The sequence below is a fragment of the Triticum aestivum genome, chromosome 7B (genome assembly GCF_018294505.1).
Source record: "Triticum aestivum cultivar Chinese Spring chromosome 7B, IWGSC CS RefSeq v2.1, whole genome shotgun sequence".
Classification (NCBI taxonomy): domain Eukaryota; kingdom Viridiplantae; phylum Streptophyta; class Magnoliopsida; order Poales; family Poaceae; genus Triticum; species Triticum aestivum.
Genome location: NC_057813.1, coordinates 360,660,296 through 360,685,003, shown reverse-complemented (window position 1 = coordinate 360,685,003; position 24,708 = coordinate 360,660,296). Strand labels below are relative to the sequence as shown.

Here is a 24,708-nt window from a genome sequence, read left to right as displayed (position 1 = left end):
CCTAAACAAAAACATGAACATATATTAACCAAATCGATCAAACCTAGCTATCCGATCCAGGCCAACCAATGGCATCACATATATATCGACCGAAATGCATTGTGCCATAGTAAAGCAAACGCAAAAAATTCACACAGGCCTGAATGAGCTAATACGAAATCTAAATAGAGGATCAATAAACAAGTTTATGATTGTGGATAGGTTCGCGTTGTTTAGAGATGCGGGTTGCAGGCTATATCCATGCCAGGACAATACCTTGTATGTATAGGACCGAAGGACAATATTTTTAAGAATCTGAAACTAACTTCCATTTAACAAAAATTATAGCATCTATACCGTGTAGAGGGTTCATATATATATATTTGTTCACCAAGCTTATTTATTATGTCCATCTGTTTTTTAGTTGCAATACAACACAGCGAGCCATTGTAGTCCGAAACCAGACCGTACGCGAATTTGGGCGCATTAATTTCACATGCCAGGGAAATAATGTACTTCGCCAAGATGTACCATACCTTATTCCTCTTATTTCTTTCTCAGACATGCACACAACAAAATTAGAGGAATTTTAGGGAAATAAACGAAAGCTTGATGCGAGACAGGAGTGGGCAAGCATATGGGAAACAAGCACTTGCAAGCATATTCTTACTTTATGATGCTAACAAGCCCTTGAGGCTCGGGGTGACATGAGGCGCAACATCTGGTCGATCACAATGACCATCTGAATTTCGAACACCATGTCAGCTTCCTCTGCTCTAACCCCGTGGCCTGCCAGTATCGGATGCCACCAAAGCTGATCCCTGCCTACTAGGACACGAAAATTATAATATGAGAAGATAGTATAGGAAACAAAAAAAATTGGTTAATCATCACATAATGCTACTAAATTCCATGTCACGACCGGTTTTTCAATAAAATAATTATTGAGAAAATCGATATTTAGAATCCAGTATAGGAAAAGTCATCCTCACTGGTAGACAAATACTTGATGAACAGAGGACCAGTAGCATTAAATATATTACAGGGTTGAGCTGAGGCTGCTCAACAAATTATTACAAACTCGCCAATATCTTACATAAGGGCGGTTATGACACAGGGGTGTGGTGGCATGCTACTAGCTCGAGGTAAAAAGTGGTGGTGGATAACTTGACTCCTAACTGGCAGCTCATCGAGCGTCGAGGTGAGGCTCGATGAATTTATTTCTAGGGTTGCAGAAGTGGATAATACAATGACCAAAATAGGATCGCACGGGACTGACTGGGACTCCTCTAGGCGTCGGACTCGCTATCAAATTCTTCATCCATGAGATCGCCTTCATCAACATCTGGCCAAATCAACAAGCCAGGTGAGTACTTTGAAAGTACTCGCAAGACAGTTCGGACAAAAGATATAATCAATGAATACATGAATGCGTCATGAATAAGAATAATGATGCTCATACAATAATAATAATATTTATGCACGATTTGATAAGTAAACAAATAAAGGAAAACCGATCGGGTGTCTGGAGCGACGCCTCGAAAGGTAAACAAATAAAATTCATGCCGCGGTCGGGCGTCTAAGCGACACCACATAAAGGGCTTAAAAGAAATGCTGCAGTCGGGCATCTAAGCGACACCACATAAAGGGCTTAAAAGAAATACCGCAGTCGGGCGTCTTAGGGACACCACATAAAGGGCTTTAAAAAGAAATACCACAGTCGGGCGTCTTAGCGACATCACATAAAGGGCTTAAAAAGAATTACCACAGTCGGGCATCTTAGCGACACCACATAAAGGGCTTAAAACGAAATACCACTGTCGGACATCTGAGCGACGTCACAGACAGGGCTTTGGTAACAAAAGTAAATAACAAGTATGCCATAGTCGGACGTCGGAGCGACATCACAGAAAGGGCTTCATAACAAAAATAAATAACAAATATACCACAGTCGGACGTCTGAGCGACGTCACAGAAAGGGCTTGATAACAAAAGTAATAACAGGTTAGTCCATTCATAGGAATAAACTTTTAACCGGATTACACACATGTAGTCCACCGGAGATTTGTCACTGAGGCTGATATCTAACAAGATAAGATGAATACAGTACTTGGACAAGTACAAGATGATTTAAAGAATTTGAGACTCTGCAGAGTTTGTATGAACTGACCACAGCCAACGGATTTCCGTAGTCACGAATGGACTAGTTCCATTTATGGTATTTCGGTAGAAACACATTTAACTAGTACACACCCATTTCACCTCACGATGCCAGGAATCACCCTGGACAACGTCCAAGAAAAACTTTGAGACGGGGAGGTCACAACCTCGAATAGCATGGGATCAAATTTCTATACGCGCGCTCTAAGGGGTGCCCCCCTCTCGGTCCCAACCGGAAACACCCATGCCCCCTGACCGGATGACGGGCTTTAATCCAGGGCCATGGAACCCTCATCCCGGCCTCTCTATTTGGTGTGTACCAGGAAAACGATTTGCAACTTACTAAGCCATATTCCTTTCGGAAAACATGTGACAGTACAGGAAGGAATGAATGGAAATGTGATTTGTTTCACGATGACACGGAAGTCAAATAATCTGGCATAAGACTGGCATGTCACAACACTGCCATCTTACCCATCCTCATGCCATCACATGGCCATGCAAATATGTATCCAACAACATAATGCTTTCCGAAACTTACTTTCCACTTATGTGCATGAAATATAACATTCAAGAAATGTTCATAAACATGCCATGACTATACAAAAATGCAAACATGCAACAACCACTCATCATATCAAGAGTTCAAACATGCTTGCCTGGTTCGGAGTAGTCGGAGTTTAACTGTGTGAAGTTTGCAGCTCCGTCACCTCCTCCGGTATCTACGGTATAAGAAAAATACGTACGTAACGTAAATACCGTGAGTGTACAGAAAAGTGTTCCAAATATTTTCAAATAAATATGACAAAAACTAGACAGAAAAATAAAGATGACAGAAAAAGAATCAATCAAAAACCATTTTCTGTTTAAAAGTTATAAGAGTTTTGGTCCAAGGACCCATCTGTAATGAAACAGAAAACTTCCAGGGGGTTCTGCGGAAAAGTTCAGAAAACGTTTTGTTTAAAAGAAACGGCTGAGAGACTGATAGGCGGGCTCCACCCGTCAGGTTTGAATTTTCAAACGAGGGAAACAGGGCGCGACGGTGCCTGAGAGGTGCGGTGGTCGCCGGCGGCGATCCACGGCGAGGCAAGGTGATCGGGGTTACCTTCGTGATCAGTGCACCTTTCCGCGTCTGTGGGTGGTGGTGGTGGTCGCCGGCGAGCACTGTGTCGACGGCGGCCCTTGCTCCGGCGGATGGCGGTTCGGGCAGTCGTGGATCTCGCCGGAGGGAGCTGCGGGGGTCAAATTGAAGTGGGGGTTAGCCTTCTGGAGGTGGTACGAGGCTACGGGCGAGAGTAGGGCGGCGGAGGAGTTCTCACCGGAGAGAACGTTGCCGGAGCCCGAGGCGGACGGAGGTGGCCGGAGTCGAGGAAGAAAGGCCCCTCGAGGCTCTTCCAGTGGCTAGGCGGGGTCTGGTGAGGTGGTGGAGTTGTGCGGGGGCGAGAGCAAGCTCGGGGGGTGCTATTTATAGCCGGCCCGAGGCGGTTGCCGTGAACGGATAAGTCCGGCGAGTGATTACGGCGGCGCTGTGGCTGGACGGTCGGCTTAGGAGCTTGGAGCATCGATCTAGGTGGAGCATTGGTGCCATTTCAGTGTCCAACTCAGCACGGGAGGGTGGTTACGGCCTGTCCTCGACGTAACGGCCGCACGGCACGTCGGCGGCAGAGAACGCGCTCTGCGCGTGCCAGGCCACGGCGACGGTGCTGCATGCGTGTGCTGGCAAGGAGGTGGCCACGCGGAGCTCTCAGGAGGTTTGGGCGGCGCCGAACGGCGTTATGCCGCAGTGTTACTCCCTGTCGGCCGTTATGGTGGTTCTGCCGCCACAAAGCACGCCGGCGCAGGCGGGCCAGGGCGCCACCGACGCCAGGAAGGCGCCAAGCGCGCGTGTGGTGCTCCGGACAAGAGGGAGGGGCTGCGAGCAACGAGCCAAAAGCACAGTGGACATGTGACTGAAGTTACTGACGGAGAAACGACACTGAAACTCTGAATTTACTGAATATGAACAGTAACAGTGCATGCCAAGTGTTCGACAGAATGATTCTGGCATGTAGGGATTTTTCCTTGAGCTGGTTTTTGGTGGAGTGGTCTCTCATTGCAGCTAGGGGTTGCCTGAATTTTGGTGGAATTTTTGGAGAAGTGTAGATATGAATTTCACCAAATTTGGCAAATCTGGTCCAAACTTGCAGAGGGTGAATTTTGAAATATTTGAAAAGAAGAAGAGTGGATCAAGATGGTTCTAGGTTGTGGGTACTAAGGACTATCCAGGGGAGTTGAGTTGAGGTCAAAATCAAATGTATTAAGGTACTTGCTTTGCAAATCACCTAGGCTCAAAAGAAAGGACAGAATTATTTTGGGAAAAGAAATAATTGGAATAAAATCCAAAAATGGATTTTATTAGTTTGGACAGAATGTTTGGGTTGAACCAAAGTGGAAGGAGGGGTTTTGGGGAAGTTTTACCATAAGAGGCGTGGTAAACAAGAATGGATCAAAAATCAAATAAAAGCCCAAAACCAAAAGGGTTTCTTTTTAGAAGAAACTAAATCCAAGAAAAGATTTTTGAGAGGGCAAACTTAGAAGAGGGTTTTTAAGAAGGGTTTAAATGACCTTCTTCGAACCAAGCAAGGCTCTTTCTAAAAACAAAAACCACAAAAATTTTGGAGTGTCACAGCACCTACCCCCTTAGGAAAAATATCGTCCCCGAGATTTCAGCTGACCCTTAAACAGGTGTGGGTGCTCTGTCCGAAGAAAATCTTCGCTCTCCCAAGTTGCTTCATTCTCGGTGTGATTGCTCCACTGAACTTTGAAAAACTTGATGGTTTTCTATCGGGTCCTCCTCTCAGACTCTTCTAATATTTTTATTGGGTGCTCCCGGTAGGTGAGGTCTGGTTTCACGTCAATATTTTCATGTGATACTTGCTTCTCTGGGTTGCTCATGTACTTTCTCAACTGCGAGATGTGGAACACGTTGTGGATACCGGATAAATCTCCGGGTAGGTCTAGCTGGTAGGCTATCGTGCCTCTTCGGGCCACTATGTGAAATGGTCCGATGAATCTTGGTGCTAGCTTTCCTTTAATCCTGAATCGCTGCAGACCCTTCATAGGAGAAACTCTTAGGTATACCAATTCTCCGGGTTCAAAACTTATTTCCCGATGCTTTCAGTCGTAATAACTCTTTTGCCGACTTTGAGCTGTTTTGAGTCGATCTCTAATTGTTTTAACTTTCTCCTCGGCCTCCTTGAGCATATCTGGGCCGAAGATATGGCTGTCTCCGGTCTCTGACCAATTTAGCAGGGTACGACATCTTCTCCCATATAGAGCTTCAAAGGGTGCCATTTGCAAGCTGGCTTGATAGCTGTTGTTGTATGTGAACTCTGCATATGGCAAACTTTCTTCCCAACTGGTTCCGTAGGTGAGGACACAGGCTCTCAGCATGTCTTCTAGGATTTGGTTTACGCGTTCAGTCTGACCATCAGTCTGGGGATGGTATGCGGTACTGAATGCTAGTAGGGTTACCAGTGCCTGTTGTAGGTGATCCCAAAATCTAGAGACGAACTGTGTGCCTCTGTCAGATATGATAGTCTTTGGGACTCCATGTAGGCACACGATACGGGCAAGATAAAGTCTGGCCAGCCTCTGGGTGGTGTGAATTGTCTTCATCGGAATAAAATGTGCCACTTTGGTTAATCTGTCGGTTATGACCCATATGGCATCGTTTCCGTGTCGTGACCGTGGCAGTCCAACAATGAAATCCATTCCAATCTCGTCCCACTTCCACTCGGGTATCTTGTTTGGTTGTAATAGCCCGGCTGGTTTCTGGTGTTCGGCCTTGATACGTTGACAAGAGTCACAACATGCAATGAACGTGGCTATATCTCTCTTCATACCGTGCCACCAAAATTTTCCTGAAGGTCTTTGTACATTTTTGTCCCTCCAGGATGGATTGAATACGGAGCTGTGTGACTTTCAGCCAAAATCTGCTGTTTGAGGTCCTTGATATTTGGTACGCATAGTCTCTCTCCGTACCACAATATTCCTTGCTCATCTATGTTGAATTCTGAGGCTTTGCCCAAACTCACTTTCCTTTTTATGCCCTCAATGCTGGGGTGTCCGTGCTGGGCTTCCTTGATCTTTTCCATCAGGGTAGGTTGTATTTCTAGATTCGACACACTGCCTTCGGTAACCATTATTAAATTGAGTCTGGAAAATTCCTGTTGAAATTCTGGCCTCAACTTTGGTATACTGTCGTCGTCCGTGCTGGGATTCCGACTAAGGGCATCTGCCACAACATTTGCTTTTCCGGGATGATAGTGGATCCCAACATCATAATCCTTCACCAACTCCAACGAGCGTTGTTGCCGTAAATTAAGTTCCGCCTGTGTGAAAATATACTTAAGACTCTTATGGTCTGTGTATATCTCACAACGATTTCCAAGTAGGAAGTGTCTCCATTCCTTGAGTGCATGGATGACTGCTGCCAATTCTAAGTCATGAGTGGGATAATTCTCCTCATGTTTGCGAAGTTGTCTGGAGACATACGCAACTACCTTGCCTTCTTGCATCAATACGCATCCGAGGCCTTTCCGGGATGCGTCACAATATACTTCAAAATTCTTGTGTATGTCTGGCACAATTAATACTGGTGCCGTTGTTAATTTGCTTTTTAGCTCTTGGAAACTTTTCTCACATGCTTCCGTCCATTCAAACTTCTTGCCTTTCTTGAGCAATTGTGTCATGGGCTTTGCTATGGTGGAGAATCCTTCAATAAATCTCCGATAATAGCCTGCCATTCCCAAGAAACTCCGTACGTCCGTTACGTTAGCTGGTGGTTTCCAGCCAAGTACGGCCTTGACTTTTTCCGGGTCTACTGCAATACCTTCTTGGGTGAGTACGTGGCCCAGAAAACCCACCTGTCTTAGCCAAAATTCACATTTGCTGAATTTGGCGTACAGTTGATGTTTCCTGAGTTCTCCGAGTACAATCCTGAGATGCTCGGCGTGCTCTTCTGGTGTTTTGGAGTATATCAGAATATCATCGATGAATACCACAACAAACTTGTCCATATACTTCATAAATACTTTGTTCATGAGGTGAACAAAATATGCGGGGGCGTTGGTTAGCCCGAATGGCATCACTGTGAACTCATACAGCCCATATCTGGAAGTGAAGGCGGTCTTGGGAATATCTTCTGTTCGCACTTTTAATTGGTGGTATCCTGATCTCAAGTCAATTTTTGAGAAGACTTTGGCCTGTGCGAGCTGATCAAATAAATCATTTATTCGGGGCATTGGGTATTTGTTCTTGATTGTGACCATGTTGAGAGCTCGATAATCAATACACAATCTCAGTGTTCCATCCTTTTTCTTGGCAAATAAAATTGGAGAACCCCAAGGTGAGGAACTGGCTCGTATGTATCCTTTCTCCAATAATTCTTTTATTTGCTTCTTTAACTCTACCAATTCGGATGGTGCCATTCTGTATGGTTTCTTGTAAATGGGAGCGGTTCCGGGTGCTAGCTCAATGCTGAATTCTATCTCTCTGTCCGGTGGCATGCCTGGTAGTTCTTCTGGAAATACGTCTGGGAATTCACATACTACTGGAACCTTGTTCAGCTCAGAAACGTCCACCTTGTTTAATCTCGGTTGCCGAGGTATTTGTCTCTCTTTGGCTGAAACTTTTATTTTCTTCCCGTGATGGTGTGTGAGAATCACGGTCCGGTTGAAGCAGTCAATAAAACCTTTGTTGGTGGTTAACCAATCCATCCCTAGGATGACATCCAGTCCTTTGCTTTCCAATACAATAAGGTTGGCGTAAAACTTCAATCCTTCAAATTCAATAACCACACCTTGACAGTAACTCTGGGTCACTTGCTTAATTCCAGGGGACTTGATGATCATTGATTTTTCCAAGGGAGGCATCGAAAAATTATTTTGCAAAGCAAAACTCTTCGAAATGAATGAGTGAGAAGCTCCAGAATCAAACAAAACCATGGCAGGTATTGTGTTGACGGGGTACGTACCGAGTACTATATCTGGGGCGTTCTGTGCTTCCTCTCGGGTCACGTGGTTCAGGTGACCTTTCCGGTGGTTGTTATTGGGTTGAAATTGCTTCACTTTGGCGCTGAATTATTGCCACCATTATTGGGCTTCGGGGTTGAGTTCCTTGGCTTGGGGCACTGCTTGGCATAGTGCCCTTCTTCTCCACAAGCGTAACAAGTAACGCCTGGGCGATAGGTGAACTCCTTGTCTCTTGCATGGAAATTCTTGATTGGGCGTGAATTATCCGTCGGGGTTTTGTGTATTCCACCCTTCTGAAATTCCGTCTTGCTTCTGGGATTGCGAGCAAAAGTTGTCTGGTCCCTTTTGCGTTTGCGGAAATCTTCCAGGCTACGTCGCTCATTTTCCAGAGTAATGGCCTTATCCACCAGTGTTTTAAAATCTGGGAAGGTATGCACAACCAGCTGGCATTTAAGGGCGGGTGCCAGGCCTTCCAGGAATTTTTCCATCTTCTTGCTCTCAGTCATGCGCTCTTCATTGGCGTAGCGAGACAGCAGAGTAAATTGGCTGTTGTATTCTGACACTGTCATGGTCCTTTGCTTGAGGTCATCAAATTCTCTCTTCTTGATTTTCATAACACTCTTAGGAATGTGTGCCCCACGAAAACCTTCTTTGAAATCCTCCCAGGTTATTTCATTTTCGTTGGGGTGCATGTGCAGGAAGTTTTCCCACCATGATGCGGCTGCTCCCGTGAGGTAATGTGGTGCATACAATACTTTTTCACGGTCTGAACACTGTGCAATAATTAATTTTCTCTCCATGTCTCGAAGCCAGTCGTCGGCCTCAAGAGGCTTGTCAGTATGAGAAAATGTTGGAGGACGCGTCTTCTGTAACTCAGATAATTTGGATTGCGGTTGATACTGACCACGGTTACTTCCCATATTGATGAATTGGTTCATCATTTCCTGGTGTTGTTGCTGACTCTGTTCATACAGACGACACACTTGTGTAAAAGCTGTTTCACTGTCCTGTTGACTTGTCTGTCCCTGAGTGAAATTGTGGTTTTGCGGTGTGCCATAATTTTCTTCTGGCTGATTTGGCATGGAGCGCGTCCAAGGACGAGACATCTTTCACTCTGGGGATATATTTTGTGAAACTCGTAAGACAAGAAAGAGAGTCGCAAAAGTCAATAAAATCACACACAAAGAAAATTTTAAAACTCCAGGATATTTTTTTTGAAAATACACGTTTGCGCGCGGAGAAGGACTATTACATATCTTACACGCAAGCATAATTATACATTACATCACTCAGGATATGCGTACAAAATCCTTGCATGTTATTTAAACTAGTGCACTTCTCCAGATCCTACATGATGCGCAAACAGGCTACTTCTCACAACCTATGTACATATAAACATATTACACAAGTCGGTACATCGCATGGCGTCTACGCGTACTCAATCGGAGATGGTGAGGATCTCCCTTGGCCCGCCGAGGGTGAGACACAGTGACGCTGGGGAATCAACTTCCTCCTCGCTAATAGGCTCCAGACGAGGAACGCTGCGCTGAGCTGATGGAGCAGGTGCCGTAGGCGGAGTAACCTGAATAAGAGTGGGCGGAATAGGTTGAGTAGCACGTATGGGAGTGGGTGCAAGAAGTGGTGCAGCGCGAACGGGAGTGGGTGCAAAAAGTGGTGCAGCGCGAATGGGAGTGGGTGCAATAGCTTGGTTAAACTCCTCAGTGGTAGGCAAACGACAAGCAGTGGCGAGAATGGTAGGTGAACGAGAAGCTCAGGACGAGATAAAAGTCAACGGTGGAGCGGTGTGTAGGAGTTCCCTCCTGTTAGCAGCACAGCCATGAACTGAGTCCATGCGGGCAGCTACGAGGTCGTCCACCATGCTATCGAAGGCTGCCTCCAGGGCTCGGAGGTACTCGACAAGCATCTCAAAGGCCTCGTCTCGCTCTTCTCTGGGGCAAGAGAATGAGTAGTGACAGGTGTAAGGCATGTGGCATGGAAGGTAGCGGTAGCGACGGGTCTTCATTGCAGGAAGGACATCCCGAAGACGAGCTATCGCCTCGCGGGCAGCCATCTGCATAGTATGCCTCTCTGTAGGCATGGCTCTCCCCAAGAAACGGAAGCGGCGCATCTCAACATGCCCTCCCCTGAATTGCACCGCGGCCTGGTGCATGGTCAGACTGTCGTTGATCTTGTGCGGATAAAGTGTGAAGACTGGGCGCACGGATGGCCCCATCGCGACCTGAACAATGAAGGAGAGGAGTTTGACAAACCCCTCAGGCACGTTGGCGAACATTTGAGACTCGCAGTCGTTGCCGGCCATCTACAAAAGTAGGCAAAAATTCTGAGCGATCAGATCATAAATTTTATGCTGACTGTCAGAAAAATGACTACATTTGTAAAAACATGAATAAACTCTATCATGCTAATAACCAATTAGTGATCGCACCTAGTGGCTTCCTACAGTCAGCCTGGCTCTGGTTACCAAGTCTGTCACGACCGGTTTTTCAATAAAATAATTATTGAGAAAATCAATCTTTAGAATCTAGTATAGGAAAAGTCATCCTCACGGGTAGACAAATACTTGATGAACAGAGGACCAGTAGCATTAAATATATTACAGGGTTGAGCTGAGGCTGCTCAACAAATTATTACAAACTCGCCAATATCTTACATAAGGGCGGTTATGACACAGGGGTGTGGTAGCATGCTACTAGCTCGAGGTAAAAAGTGGTGGTGGATAACTTGACTCCTAACTGGCAGCTCATCGAGCGTCGAGGTGAGGCTCGATGAATTTATTTCTGGGGTTGCGGAAGCGGATAATACAGTGACCAAAACAGGATCGCACGGGACTGAGTGGGACTCCTCTAGGCGTCAGACTCGCTATCGAACTCTTCATCCATGAGATCGCCTTCATCAACATCTGGCCAAATCAACAAGCCAGGTGAGTACTTTGAAAGTACTTGCAAGACAGTTCGGACAAAAGATATAATCAATGAATGCATGAATGCGTCATGAATAAGAATAATGATGCTCATAAAATAATAATAATATTTATGCACGACTTGATAAGTAAACAAATAAAGGAAAACCGATCGGGTGTCTGGAGCGACGCCTCGAAAGGTAAACAAATAAAACTCATGCCGCAGTCGGGCGTCTAAGAGACACCACATAAAGGGCTTAAAAGAAATGCCGCAGTCGGGCGTCTAAGCGACACCACATAAAGGGCTTAAAAGAAATGCCGCAGTCGGGCGTCTTAGCGACACCACATAAAGGGCTTTAAAAAGAAATACCACAGTCGGGCGTCTTAGCGACACCACATAAAGGGCTTAAAAAGAAATACCACAGTCGGGCGTCTTGGCGACACCACATAAAGGGCTTAAAAAGAAATACCACTGTCGAACATCTGAGCGACGTCACAGACAGGGCTTATAAAAGAAATGCCACAGTCGGACATCTGAGCGACGTCACAGACAGGGCTTGGTAAGAAAAGTAAATAACAAGTATGCCACAGTCGGACGTCGGAGCGACATCACAGAAAGGGCTTCATAACAAAAGTAAATAACAAATATACCACAGTCGGACGTCTGAGCGACGTCACAGAAAGGGCTTGATAACAAAAGTAATAACAGGTTAGTCCATTCACAGGAATAAACTTTTAACCGGATTACACACATGTAGTCCATCAGAGATTTGTCACTGAGGCTGATATCTGACAAGATAAGATGAATACAGTACTTGGACAAGTACAAGATGATTTAAAGAATTTGAGACTCTGCAGAGTTTGTATGAACTGACCACAGCCAACGGATTTCCGTAGTCACGAATGGACTAGTTCCGTTTATGGTATTTCGGTAGAAACACATTTAACTAGTACACACCCATTTCACCTCATGATGCCAGGAATCACCCTGGACAACGTCCAAGAAAAACTTTGAGACGGGGAGGTCACAACCTCGAATAGCATGGGATCAAATTTCTATACGCGCGCTCTAAGGGGTGCCCCCCTCTCGGTCCCAACCGGAAACACCCATGCCCCCTGACCGGATGACGGGCTTTAATCCAGGGCCATGGAACCCTCATCCCGGCCTCTCTATTTGGTGTGTACCAGGAAAACGATTTGCAACTTACTAGGCCATATTCCTTTCGGAAAACATGTGACAGTACAGGAAGGAATGAATGGAAAAGTGATTTGTTTCATGATGACACGGAAGTCAAATAATCTGGCATAAGACTGGCATGTCACAACACTGCCATCTTGCCCATCCTCATGCCATCACATGGCCATGCCAATATGTATCCAACAACATAATGCTTTCCGAAACTTACTTCCACTTATGTGCATGAAATATAACATTCAAGAAATGTTCATAAACATGCCATGACTATACAAAAATGCAAACATGCAACAACCACTCATCATATCAAGAGCTCAAACATGCTTGCCTGGTTTGGAGTAGTCGGAGTTTAACTGTGTGAAGTTTGCAGCTCCGTCACCTCCTCCGGTATCTACGGTATAAGAAAAATACGTACGTAACATAAATACCGTGAGTGTACAGAAAAGTGTTCCAAATATTTTCCAAATAAATATGACAAAAAACTAGACAGAAAAATAAAGATGACAGAAAAAGAATCAATCAAAATCCATTTTCTGTTTAAAAGTTATAAGAGTTTTGGTCCAAGGACCCATCTGTAATGAAACAGAAAACTTCTAGGGGGTTCTGCGGAAAAGTCCAGAAAACGGTTCGTTTAAAAGAAACGGCTGAGAGACTGACAGGCGGGCTCCACCCGTCAGGTTTGAATTTTTTAATCGAAGGAAACAGGGCGCGACGGCACCCGAGAGGTGCGGTGGTCGCCGGCGGCGATCCACGGCGAGGCAAGGTGATCGGGGTTACCTTCATGATCAGTGCACCTTTCCGCGTCTGTGGGTGGTGGTAGAGGTCGCCGGCAAGCACCACGTCGACGGCGGCCCTTGCTCCGGCGGACGGTGGCTCGGGTGGTCGTGGGTCTTGCCGGAGAGAGCTACGGGGGTCAAATTGAAGTGAGGGTTAGCCTCCTGGTGGTGGTACGAGGCTACGGGCAAGAGCAGGGCGGCGGAAGAGTTCTCACCGAAGAGAACATTGCCGGAGCCCGAGGCGGATGGAGGTGGCCGGAGTCGAGGAAGAAAGGCCCCTCGAGGCTCTTCCAGTGGCTAGGCGGGGTCTAGTGAGGTGGTGGAGTTGTGCGGGGGCGAGAGCAAGCTCGGGGGGTGCTATTTATTGCCGGCCCGAGGCGGTTGCCGTGAACGGATAAGTCCAGTGAGTGATTACAGCGGTGCTGTGGCTGGACGGTCGGCTTAGGAACTTGAGCATCATCTAGGTGGAGCATTGGTGCCATTTCAGTGTCCAACTCAGCACGGGAGGGTTGGTTACGGCTTGTTCTCGATGGAACGGCCGCACGACACGTCGGCGGCAGAGAAGGCGCTCTGCGCGTGCCAGGCCACGGCGACGGTGCTGCATGCGTGTGCTGGCAAGGAGGTGGCCACGCGGAGCTCTCAGGAGGTTTGGGCGGCGCCGAACGGTGTTATGCCGCAGTGTTGGCCCCTGTCGGCCGTTACGGTGGTTCTGCCGCCGCAAAGCACGCCGGCGCAGGCGGGCCAGGGCGCCACCGACGCCAGGAATGCGCCAAGCGCTCGTGTGTTGCTCCGGACAAGAGGGAGGGGCTGTGAGCAACGAGCCAAATGCACAGTGGACATGTGACTGAAATTACTCACGGAGAAACGACACTGAAACTCTGAATTTACTGAATATGAACAGAAACAGTGCATGCCAAGTGTTCAACAGAATGATTCTGGCATGTAGGGATTTTTCCTTGAGCTGGTTTTTGGTGGAGTGGTCTCTCATTGCAGCTAGGGGTTGCCTGAATTTTGGTAAATTTTTTGGAGAAGTGTATATATGAATTTCACCAAATTTGGCAAATCTGGTCCAAACTTGCAGAGAGTGAAATTTGAAATATTTGAAAAGAAGAAGAGTGGATCAAGATGGTTCTAGGTTGTGGGTACTAAGGACTATCCAGGGGAGTTGGTTTGGGATCAAGAATAAGAGGTATTAGGGTACTTGCTTTGCAAATCACCTAGGCTCAAAAGAAAAGACAAAATTATTTTGGGAAAAGAAATAATTGGAATAGAATCCAAAAATGGATTTTTTTAGTTTGGACAGAATGTTTGGGTTGAACGAAAGTGGAAGGAGGGGTTTTGGGGGAGTTTTACCATAAGAGGCATGGTAAACAAGAATGGATCAAAAATCAAATAAAAGCCCAAAACCAAAAGGGTTTCTTTTTAGAAGAAACTAAATCCAAGAAAAGATTTTTGAGAGGGCAAACTTAGAAGAGGGTTTTTAAGAAGGGTTTAAATGACCTTCTTCAAACCAAGCAAGGCATTTTCTGAAAACAAAAACCACAAAAATTTTGGAGTGTCACATTCCATGGCTTAGTTAAGGTGCTTTTCAACACCATCACTGAACCCGGAGTAAACTGCGCCCATCTCAGCAGCTACCACACACTGGTGCCAGCCACGCGACAACGGCGGCAAGGAGGCCAGCGGCATACTTGAACGTTCAAAGCTCTTCAGGTTGTCTATCTATCTCAAATTCCTCTCTCTTTTACCAAAAGTTAGACACGACCGAAACGTCAAAGAAACAAAGTTCTTCTAGTTGTGCATCTCTTAGATTCCTCTCTATTTTCTTTAATTATATGCGGTCGAGAAGGAAAAGAAATTAGCTTTGTGCACTGTTTATACACACCAAGAGGAGAAAATATATGGAAGAAGTAAAACCAATTAGAGTAGCATCTAGGTTTATAAATATACAAAATTGTCGAGCATGAATTTCCATTTTAAACTTTGTTTAGTAGATTAAGTATATAACAGTAAACAGTAAATATGTGAGCTTAGTGTCGCTTGTTGACAAGTAAACGAAAGGCAACCAAAACTGAAGATATACATGTTCTGGACAGGACTGTGGTTGCTTCTGTTTGTTGCTGGCCCTCTTCTGTCCAAGGCTACCAATCATATGGTCAGCAACTAAAACAATCATGAACTAATAAATTAGTTAACTGTAATTAACAACAATAGACTTCACATATGAATCCAAAATGGCAATGAACTACCCGCAAAAAAAGGGCAATGAACGGAGGAGACATATATATTTCTTCTCTATAGATTCTTATAGAAACAAAATCATTTGTGCTTTGAAATAAGTGCCTTTCATTGCGCTTTTCAATTCAGCACACATGAGCAATTAACTTTCAAAATCCTAGAATAATAGAGGCATAGGTAGGAAACACCAACCTACAATAGATGTTGCATAGAGAACTTTTCAGTTCAGTACACATGAGTATTTAACTTGCAAAATCCTAGAATAATAGAGGCATAGGTAGCTGCAATGAGAAAGAGAGGAAACACCAACCTGCAATGATGTTGGATAGAGAAATAAACAAGAACAACCCAGCAGGAGCATATCGGCAAGCCAATGGGGATAACTAAAAGTAGCAATTTGTGAAACATAACAGAGAAAGTCCAATCACTAAGTTTCATAAGAACACAGACGACAAAGGAATATTGTGAGAGATTGATCTTGGCTTACATTCTGCCAACGACGACGTCGACGACACCGTTTACCACCGCTTCGCCAGCAGCGCACCAGTGCCTGATTCAGCAGCTGCTCCACTCATCCTCGGCGGCGCCACAAAGAGAAAAAAATGAAAAATAGGAATCAGGGGAAGAAGCAGAGCAACAAAGAGGAGAAGAGGCAGCGATGGTGAAATAATGAAACGGGAGATGCAGGGATGCAGCCCGCAGTGGGAGCATTGTGGCTAGGGTTTTTACCTTCTACTCTTATCCCTTGGTCAGGCAGCGCTCGATCCAGAAGTACGGCACACGGCGGCAACATAGTTCTCCCTCCTCTCCTTCCTTCTCTCTCTCCCTCTTATCTTCTCTCTCTCGTGCAGATCGAATCGAGCACTCCCTCTTCTCCTTCTCTCTCCCCCTCTTATCTTCTCTCTTTGTTATATCTTTTGAGCAACTCCAACCATCCAACTTACCTTTCAAGGCCATACTTCAACATCTGTGTGAAAAAAAGAGATAAGTATTCAAATGATTTAAACAAGCTTATTCACATGTATGGTAGATTTAGAGCTCAGAACATATTTTAAAGTGCTTTTGCCTCTAGTTTAAGCACAAAAAGACATGCAATGCATTAGTCTGAGTATACTATCTCAACTGTTTCTCTAAAAAAATAAAGAAGGTATACAGAGAGAATAATATTTAGTAAAGCACATATGCGTATATAATTTGTTGATTTCATGATGATCATGTCCCTCTCAGAAAGAATAATATGTATGAAGCAGGCGTATATTATCTAATTCTAAGCAAGAAAGCTTGGATCAAAAAAACGCTAGTAGCTTATTTTAGATGATTTGTTGTAGCGACCACGGCACAAATAATCACTTAATCTCGGACAGCCGGACTAACTGTAAGCATAAAGTGGGATTATATAATTCTCGTCTTTTGTTTTCTTTTCTTCTCGAACAACGCAGGAGAGCTGCTTGTCATTTCATCTCTGATTAACTGTACAGACATTCATGAAGTCAGGTATATTTGTTCAGCAAGATCCCTCCTAGCCTCTCAACCGGGGTATACTTTTCAAATACAATCCAAAAAAACTTTGCAAGCATGAAAATAATTCATGGCCTCTGACACACTGATCAAGAAACTAGAAAAATACTACACTGAACAATTCTTTTTGTTAGCCTTCAAGTCCAGAACCGTCATCAGATGGCCCTTTCCTTGCTGCACCCACGACCTAACCAACCATCTAAGGAAGCAACTTCTTTCTATTATTGGTCCCCACCATTGAAAAAACAACCAAGGTTTTAGCATGCCAATTATTTACCAAGCATAACCACAACAGCTTAATCTCCAAGAGCAGGATCGTAACATACTTTCAGAAAAGCGCAGTCCAGATCATACACTCATGAATAAATGTTTTGGGTTTCAACTGCCACAATGATGTCCCCCTACTGCAAGCCCCTGCCTGTAGCTTTAAACTGAACCATCAAGTTAGCATGTCATTTATTTACAGAGTAATGCTTAGCAACCTAATTCCCCAAAGGCATGAGTCTAGATAATTTCAGAATGTGTGTTTAGATTATCTTTTCTATTACCAATTCTGAACATGGCACATCGGTTTAGCTCTTGTTATTTAAGCTCACAGTATCTAAATTGAGAATTGCTCACATTCCATTAATTTTTTTTGCAGTCGTAATCCTAGTAGGTTTACTTGCACATTAGGAATGCTAATAGCTTATTCTTTCTGTATTCTGGAAGAAAACAAAAAAACAGGCATTAGAAACGTCCAAGTAAAACCAAAAGAATAAAATAGGGGAGGTTAGAAAATACTCAAGCATCAGGTTGGATGGGTAATCATCAAACAGAAACAAAAGGGAAAAAGAAAAGCAAGAAGCTCCCTTCTCCCATTTTTTTTGTTTCCTTTCACTTATATACATCACAGCAACACACATGCACTTTAACTATAGAAAAACATAATTCCCAATTGAGGAACAAAGTTATATTAGAGCACTACATTTTATAAGCACTATAGATGTATACTGACCTTACTTGGGTATGAACTAAGTAGGCTTGACATTCACCATGATTCATGTTGATTCATACACATAATGTGCTACATCTGAGATGGAACATGAAAATGCAAATGAATAAATTCTCCATCTTTTTGGTGATCCATTAATCATAAGCAGGCATTTATAGTTCAACTCCTGACATTATGTACTGTTTGGAGGTATAAATAGGGAATAGGAAAATTAAGAAATAGTGACTTAATTAGTCTTTACTAATATTTGAAGGTATAAATAAGTAGGCAAATTGGTATCCAATTGCCAGCTTGAGTTTCACACTTCAAGACCACTTCTTTCCATGGATTTTAGGCATTAGATAGTTGGTTGATTTAAAGATTCTTAGATGAATTGGAAGGAAAAAAGTTAGAACAGAAGAGGAATTAATTAGGTAGTGGAGGAGCTCACCAAGAGTTTAGACCCGTCGATCTAGACATGTGGACGCTGGATGTAGAAATAGAGAACATGCCTGCTCTTCTTCTTTCTCCCACAACACCAGATCAGAGGAGGGCAATAAAGCCCAACAGTAAGTTCAACTGGCACCTGGAGACGGCACAGTGTGTGTGCGCACTGAGCAAAACCTAACCGTAAAGCAAAGCAATTCCTATCCGGTCAGCCACAATCTCTGATGGGGTCATTAGCCCTCCTATCATTCTAAAAAACAATCTCTGATGGGGGCGTGGGCGTACCGAGCGTGGTCGCATCAGTCACCTTTGCGGCTGTAGAGGCGCAGCTCGGGGCCGAGGACCTCGCTGGCATGGCTGATGGGTCCGCGCGCTCGCGCTGGAGCTCGGCCTCGCCCCTCTCTTGTCCGTCGCCTTGCTACACCTACCTCTCAATCCCTCTCATCTGCTCGAGCGCCGCCGCCACCGCCCTTTATCTGGTGGCGGTGATGCCGGGGCTTGAGGCGGAGAGGTGCTAGTCGCTGGGCCTCGCCACCGACCTCCTTTTTATCTCCCTTATTTCTCTCCCTCGTTGTCCTCGTCTGCCACTCTTCGTCGCCCTTTGCCTGCAAGTCGGCGCCGTGGTGGGGATTCGGGAAGGAGGAGGGGGCGGAAGGGAGGAATGGTGCGGCGGCTGTGATAAGGAGCGGGTGGCTGTGGATGGGGGGATAGGGTTTGGTGCGGTTACTGTGGGGATCGAGGGAAACGGGGGCTAGGGTTTGGGAGGCGTTTGGCACGGGACTGAGGCGAGGAAGGGATTGGGCGATTGGTTGCGGAAGACGTGGAGTGGATTGGCCAAAATCGCCTGCACGCGGGCACGGCTGACCCAGCCAATGAACGCTAAAAATGAGCCCACCCGTCATAGGCCAGTGGAAATGACCGCGAGGTGAAAATCGAATTTGACTGTTGTGAAGATCCAACGACTCAAGCGCGTTCAAATGCAGATCGGACGACCAACGAAGGACAAATCGGGGGAGCCTTCTGGAGGTGAGTTGGCTAGCGTCATTATTGTTTTAAATGAATCTTAATAATAATGGGACTCGAGATGAGTCAACTTTAGTTAGAAGGCGTCCCAATAATTCGAGGTTTTTAGATCTTGATGCTAAATTTGGTAAAAGTGGGATTGAAGAGGTCATGACTTTAAATAGCATTGAACCCACTATCTCAGATTTCAAGGAATTTGATTATGATAATTGTTCTTTAGAAGGTTGTATTTCCTTGTTGCAATCCGTTGTTAATTCTCGTCATGCTTATAGTCAAAATAAAGCTTTTACCAAACATATCGTTGATGCCTTGATGAAATCTTATGATGAAAAATTTAATTTGGAAATATCTATACCTAGAAAATTTAATGATGAGTGGGAACCTACTACAAAGATTAAAATTAAAGATCATGAGTGTTTTGCTTTGTGTGATTTGGGTGCTAGTGTTTCCACGATTCCGAAAACTTTATGTGATATTCTAGGTTTCCATGATCTTGATGATTGCTCTTTAAATTTGCACCTTGCGGATTCCACCATTAAAAAGCCAGTGGGAAGGATCAATGATGTTCTCATTGTTGCAAATGGAAATTTGGTGCCCGTAGATTTTACCGTTCTTGATATAGATTGCAATCTTTCTTGCCCTATTATTGTTGGTAGACCTTTCCTTAGAACGATTGGTGCGATTATTGATATGAAGGAAGGGAATATTAGATTCCAATTTCCATTAAGGAAAAGCATGGAGCACTTTCCAAGAAAGAAAGTCTAATTACCTTATGAATCTATCATGCGGGCTACTTATGAATTGAGTGCCAAAGATGGCACTACTTAGATCTATCCTCGCTTTTATGCCTAGCTAGGGGCGTTAAACGATAGCGCTAGTTGGGAGGCAACCCAATTTCATTTGTGTTTTTTGTTTTATTTTCTTTTTAGTAATAAATTTTGCATCTACCTTCTGTTTAGATGTGCTTTTATATTTTAATTAGTGTTTGTGCCAAGTAGAACCTATAGGATAACCTATGGTGATAGTTAATTTGATTCTGCTGAAAAATAGAAACTTTGCGGGCATGGAATTAGTTTTTTTAAATCACAGAAACGTGCGTTTGTGCTGATTCTTTTTGATAATGATCAATAGACAAATTTCCCAGGACTTCCTATTTTGGTAGGATTTGTAAAGTACCAGAATGTTTCGTTAGTTACAGATTTCTACAGACTGTTCTATTTTTGACAGATTCTGTTTTTCGTGTGTTGATTGCTTATTTTGATGCATCTATGGCTAGTATTAAGTGTTATGAACCATAGAGAACTTGGAATACAGTAGGTTTAACACCAAAATAAATAAAGAATGAGTTCATTACAGTACCTTATGTGGTGGTTTTGTTTTCTTTCACTAACGGAGCTTATGAGATTTCCTGTTGAGTTTTGTGTTGTGAAGTTTTCAAGTTTTGGGTAAAGATTTGATGGACTATGGAATAAGGAGTGGCAAAAGCCTAAGCTTGGGGATGCCCATGGCACCCCAAGATATTCAAGAATAGCCAAAAGCCAAAGCTTGGGGATGCCCCCGGAAGGCATCCCCTCTTTCATCTCCGTTCATTGGTAACTTCACTTGGAGCTATATTTTTATTTGCCACATGATATGTGTTTTGCTTGGAGCATCGTGTATTATATTAGTACTTGATTTTTAGTTTACCACAATCATCCTTTCTATACACACCTTTTGGTAGAAGCCCATTTGATTAGAATTTATTAGAATACTCTATGTGCTTCACTTATATCTTTTGACCTAGATAGTTTTTGCTCTAGTGCTTCATTTATATCTTTTAGAGCATGGCGGTGGATTAATTTTGTAGAAATTGCTAGTCTCTCATGCTTTACTTATATTATTTTGAGAGTCTTTTAGAACAGCATGGTATTTTCTATGGTTATAAAATTGGTCCTAGAATGGTAGGCATCCAAGTTGGGTATAATAAAAACTATCATAGGAAGTGAATTGGATGCTATGATCAATTTGATACTTGATAATTGTTTTGAGATATGGAGGTAGTGATATTAAAGTCATGCTAGTTGGGTGATTATGAATTTAAAGAATGCTTGTGTTGATGTTATAAAGTCCCATAGCATGCACGTATGGTTAAAGTTGTGTAACAAATTTGAAACATGAAGTGTACTTGGATAGTGCATCCTTATGAGTGGCAGTCGGGGACGAGCGATGGTCTTTTCCTACCAATCTATCCCTCTAGGAGCTTGCGCGTAGTGCTTGGTTTTTGATTACTTCTAAATTTTTGCAATAAGTATATGATTTCTTTTGAATAATGTTGAGTCCATGGATTATACGCACTTTTACCTTTTCACCATTGCTAGCCTCTTCGGTACCGTGCATTGCCCTTTCTCACCTTGAGAGTTGGTGCAAACTTCGCCGGTGCATCCAAACCCCGTGATACGATATGCTCTATCACACATAAACCTCCTTATATCTTCCTCAAAACAACCACCATACCTACCTATTATGGCATTTCCATAGCCATTCCGAGATATATTGCCATGCAACTTCCCACCGTTCCGTTCATCATCATCATGGCATACATTACTTTTGTCGTATTACCATTGCATGATCATGTAGTTGACATCATATTTGTGGCAAAGCCACCATGCATAATTTTTCAGACATGTCACTCTTGATTCATTGCACCATCCCGGTACACCGCCGGAGGCATTCATATAGAGTCATATCTTGTTCTAGTTTCGAGTTGTAATTCATGTGTTGTAATTAATAAAAGTATGATGATCATCATTATTAGAGCATTGCCCAAAAAAAGGAAAAAAAGAAAGGCCGAAAGAAAAAAAAGCCAAAGAAAAAAAAGAAAGAAAAAAAAGAAAAAAAGAAAAAAAAACAAATAAAAAGGGGCAATGTTACTATCTCTTTTTCCACACTTGTGCTTCAAAGTAGCACCATGTTCTTCATATACCGAGTCTCATATATTGTGCTTCAAAGTAGTACCATGTTCTTCATATAGTGAGTCTCTTATGTTGTCACTTTCATATACTAGTGGGAATTTTTCATTATAGAACTTGGCTTGTATACTCCTACGATGGGATTCCTCATATGCCCTAGGTCTTTGTGAGCAAGCAAGTTGGATGCACACCCACTAGTTTTCTTTTGTTGAGCATTCATTTATAGCTCCAGTGCATCCGTTGCATGGCAATCCCTACTCCTCATATTGGCATCAATTGATGGGCATCTCCATAGCCCGTTGATTATCATCGTCAATGTGAGACTTTCCACACAATCCCCACACAATCCCCATCATCATATTCTATTCCACCCATAGTGCTATATCCATGGCTCATGCTCATGTATTGCGTGAAGGTTGAAAAAGTTTGAGATTATTTATGTACGAAACAATTGCTTGGCTTGTCATCGGGGGTGTAGAATTTGGGAAAAATTTTGTGTGACGAAAATGAAGCATAGCCTAACTATATGATTTTGTAGGGATGAACTTTCTTTAGCCATGTTATTTTGAGAAGACATGATTGCTTTGATTAGTATGCTTGAAGTATTACTATTTCTTTTGTCAATATGAACTTTTATTTTGAATCATTTGGATCTGAACATTCATGCTACAATAAAGAAAATTACATTGAGAATTATGCTAGGTAGCATTCCACATCAAAAATTCTGTTTTTATCATTTACCTACTCGAGGACGAGTAGGAATTAAGATTGGGGATGCTTGATAGGTCTCCAACGTATCCATAATTCTTGATTGTCTCATGCTATTATATTACCCCTTTTTGATGTTTATGGGCTTTATTTTACACATTTATATCATTTTTGGGACTAACCTACTAACCGGAGGCCCAGCCCGTATTGCTAGGTTTTTTTTGCCTATTTCAGTATTTCGAAGAAAAGGACTAATCTACTAACGGGAGCGTGATTTTTGGAACAAACGTGATATAGAGGACTTGGAGTGCAAGTCAAAAAGCAACCGAGGCGTCCAGGAGATAGGAGGGCGCGCCCACCCTTACAAGGCGCACCCCCAATCTCCTGGGCCCCTCAGGCGGCCACCGACATACTTCTTCCTCCTATATACACCTACGTACCCCGAAAACATCTAGGGAGCCAACAAAAAACAATTTCCACCGCCGTAACCTTCTGTATCCGCGAGATCCCATCTTGGAGCCTTTGCCGGCACTCCACCGGAGGGGGAATCGACCATGGAGGGCTTCTACATCAACATCATAGCCCCTCCGATGGGTTGTGAGTAGTTTAGCACAGACTTTCGGGTCCATAGTTATTAGCTAGATGGCTTCTTCTCTCTTTTTGGATCTCAATACAATGGTCTCCCCCTCTCTTGTGGAGATCTATTCGATGTAACTCTTTTTGCGGTGTGTTTGTCAAGATCCGATGAATTGTGGGTTTATGATCAAGTTTATCTATGAGAAATATTTGAATCTTCTCTGAATTATTTTATGTATGATTGAGTTATCTTTGCAAGTATCTTCGAATTATCAGTTTGGTTTGGCCTACTAGATTGATATTTCTTGCCATGGGAGAAGTGCTTAGCTTTGGGTTCAATCTTGCAGTGTCCTTACCCAGTGACAACAGGGGTTGCAAGGCACGTATTTTATTGTTGCCATCGAGGATAAAAAGATGGGGTTTATATCATATTTCTTGAGGTTATACCTCTACATCATGTCATCTTTCTTAATGTGTTACTCTGTTCTTATGAACATAATACTCTAGATGCATGCTGGATAGCGGTCGATGTGTGGAGTAATAGTAGTAGATGCAGGCAGGAGTCGGTCTACTTGTTGCGGACGTGATGCCTATATACATGATCATGCCTAGATAATCTCATAATTATTCGCTTTTCTATCAATTTCTCGAAAGTAATTTGTTCACCCACCGTAATACTTATGCTATCTTGAGAGAGGCCACTAGTGAAACCTATGGCCCACGGGTCTATCTTTTATCATATAAGCTTTCAATCTACTTTTATCTGCATCTTTACTTTTCGCATCTATATTATAAAATACCAAAAATATATTTATCTTATCATACTATCTCTATTAGATCTCACTTTTGCAAGTGGTCGTGAAGGGATTCACAACCCCTTTATTGCATTGGTTGCGAGTTCTTTGTTTGTTTGTGTAGGTGCGTGGGACTTTTGAGGAGCCTCCTACTGGATTGATACCTTGGTTCTCAAAAACTGAGGGAAATACTTACGCTACTATTGCTGCATCACCGTTTTCTCTTCAAGGAAAACGAACGCAAGGTCAAGACATAGCAGGCCTACACCCAGCCAGATTACCATTGTACCCCTGAGGGGTAGGCCTACATAAACCCCCCAGTGCACCCATGCAAAGGGTGGAGCTCTTAGAGATTACACACACATGTAGAGAGAGGAGTAGAGCTAGTCTTGCCCTTCTTCCTCCTCTAGCCGAACAGCTCAAGGAGCAAACTTGTAGC

At 43.7% G+C, this 24,708-nt stretch overlaps 1 long non-coding RNA gene across 3 annotated transcripts; it reads right to left on the bottom strand.

Annotated features, from left to right (window-relative positions):
• Positions 1–740: 740 nt before the first annotated feature.
• LOC123162403 (uncharacterized) lies at positions 741–18,993 on the bottom strand. 3 transcript variants are annotated; one of them, XR_006481260.1, is made up of 7 exons: positions 18,506–18,993; positions 18,225–18,397; positions 17,798–17,872; positions 15,770–16,249; positions 15,593–15,665; positions 15,128–15,207; positions 741–804 (listed from the first exon to the last, which is right to left on the bottom strand). It is a non-coding gene; the product is annotated as an uncharacterized lncRNA (long non-coding RNA). The 3 variants fall into 3 exon arrangements; XR_006481261.1 differs by lacking the exon at positions 741–804 and adding an exon at positions 12,591–12,659 and having other exon boundaries at positions 18,506–18,992; XR_006481262.1 differs by lacking the exon at positions 741–804 and adding an exon at positions 12,597–12,659 and having other exon boundaries at positions 15,128–15,185; positions 18,506–18,991.
• Between the last annotated feature and the right edge of the window lie 5,715 nt (positions 18,994–24,708).